Source organism: Montipora capricornis, chromosome 14 (genome assembly GCF_036669925.1).
Source record: "Montipora capricornis isolate CH-2021 chromosome 14, ASM3666992v2, whole genome shotgun sequence".
NCBI lineage: Eukaryota > Metazoa > Cnidaria > Anthozoa > Scleractinia > Acroporidae > Montipora > Montipora capricornis.
This window is the reverse complement of record NC_090896.1, coordinates 15281759-15284258: the sequence shown is the minus strand read 5'-3', so window position 1 is coordinate 15284258 and position 2500 is coordinate 15281759. Positions and strand designations below refer to the sequence as shown.

The 2500-nt window shown below is 35.6% G+C and overlaps 1 protein-coding gene across 1 annotated transcript in view; it reads left to right on the top strand.

Moving 5' to 3' along the window:
- LOC138032161 (uncharacterized) overlaps nt 1-2500 on the top strand; it is a 22230-nt gene that overhangs the window by 562 nt on the left and 19168 nt on the right. The gene's annotated exons all lie outside the window — the stretch shown is intronic.

The window sequence follows — 2500 nt, the reverse complement described above, 5'->3', positions numbered from 1 at the left end:
AGTGTGTGTGTGTGTTTTTTTTTTTTTTTTTTTTTTTGAGGACGACATTGGCGCCTTATATACAATTCACAAAAAGGACAAAGTGGAGCAGACTAGAAAATAATTTTTTTTCCTGTCTTTGAAAATTAAACGCTCACCTATCCCTTTCGGAGCCCATATGTTTAGGGAGCAAATTCACTGTAGCCTATATATTGTGAGTAGCTAAAGGTTTCCCTACCGTTCCGCTTCAAAGGCGATACCGCTCGTACATTAAATTTTTGGGGGTTAAAAATACCAAAACAAAGATCTTACTTAAGAGTAATATGAAAAAGAGGTTTGTGATTGTGGGAAAAAAACTATAAGACTTGAAATATTGATTCTGAAGAAAGAAACGTGTATAATATTCAGAACAAATCGATCACACCTTCATGTATTAATCGGACTGTCCCCAAGCTATTAAAGCTCGAGCTCAATTCTCCAGCATTTTAAAAGTGTGGTAGCTATTGCCACATTTCACTCAAGCGCGGTCGAAAAAGTTGCTTTTTCCCTCAGTTTAACGATCTTCAACCATAAGTTTAATCTTTTGCATAAGGACAAACACAAAAACTAGTTTCATCATTAATAAGAATTTCACTCCACATGTACAATCAAACGTAGGCTAAGCTGGCTAAGGTCTATTTCCTTTGGCCTAATATAATTCCTTTGGCGTGCAAGGTTAGGAATTTTTTCAGTCATGGGGTCTCACGTTCAATGAAGGCAAGATGTGAAGATGTTGAGATAAAATGCTGCTGACAGCTTTGAAAACTATTAAAGGTGTTCTCAGTAAATAATTCAGAGACAACTGGGAGAGAACAGAATTAAGCCATCTTGTTGAAATTAATTAAAACGAAAAAAAGACAAACAAACAACTGGAATGTAGAAACTATAACAATTATACCTCCTGATGCATCTTCAGTCGAATAAAGCCTGTGACGTTTTTCTCTAGTTACACTGTGCCAGCTCGAATGGAGTCCTCTTGAGTATTGAATGAAGGCTTAAGTTCCTTAATGAAAACCGTTTCATACAGAAGACATGCAATCAAACTTAGTTCGCCATTTCTAAGACTAGAGAAATGACTGCTTAAACTAGAGGTGTCAATACCACCATGGATATTAATAAGATGCTTGCCTATGGCAGAATACTTATGTCCCTGAATGTGTTGATGCGAGTGCCTTGTAGTAAAACCTACATAATCAGCATCATACTGATCACATTTAAAATGATACACAACGAATTGATTGTTAACTAAATCAGGCTTCTTCTCCTTTGGCCGAAGAATCTGTTGAGTAGGTTTACTGCGAAAGACAGGTTGATTGTCGATACCGATGTTAGAGCTAACATCATGCTTCAATTTTATTATATTTTCCAGTTCATTTTTTATTTTCATTGCTTGATAATGACTTAAGTCGAAACGTCGCATTTAAAACCTTCTTTAACCATTTTTTTAAAACTATGTTTAATATTTTATCGTAATGTTTTATAGTGAAGTTATATACAAAATCTCTTCGTTCTTTTCTACAATGTTTTCGTTATTTTTCCGTAGGATACTATTCTAATGTTTTGCTGTCACAACATCCATTTTACCAACCAAATTCGAGGGCAGCAAAAGTAAATTGGGGTCTGAGTATAATTTATGGTCCCAACTTGGAAGAGCAAGGAAACGTAATTTAGAGAACGATCTGGGAAAATGAGGCTGTTAACATATCCATTATATCATTACATAACTAGACCTTTAAATTAAGCAACAAGATGCAGAGGACCGTAATGTTGTTTGCGGTCCCCTAAATTGACCAATCGCAGCCCACTGAAGTACTTACTATGTAAAAGATATGATAAAAGTAATTACTCTTCCATTAGCGTTATTAGCACGGAACACTAAAGTTAAAATTGATGGAGAAAATTAGGAGGGTTGTCAAACTGACTGATTTTGTCATATCACGCACGAACAGTGCACACATCAATCATAGTAAAGGAAACTCAAAGCAAGACTTCCTGTATTCATAAGTGATCATCGCTGAGTTCAAATTTTATGCCAACAAAGTATACAGTAGTCTTCAGTTGTTTCTTCGATTTCTGCTATTTGAAATAATGGATCTATAAAAAGGCAGAGAAAAACGTTCTCTGGATAAGAATATCAAAAGGCACAAGCTTGAGACCGCCTAAACTGCAGCTTTCATCCTGGTGTCGGCCTCTCGATATTTACATTTAAAAATTGGAAATACCATTCATTTCAAGGACTTCCGGTTACACTCTTTTGTGAGTTCAACTTTCAACTTTATTTAACTTTCTTAACTTTCGCAGCTTTTCAGAAGTGTTTAGGAGGGCAGATTTTGGTTCAAGAACGTCATGTTTTGAGATCAGCATTTTTGGCTCATGACTGAATAATTGATTGTTGTAGCACCCTTTACGTGCCATGTTAGTTATGAAATGTGTCCGACTACAATTCCATTCAACTTGCGTAATTTTCTTTTGACAGCGGAAA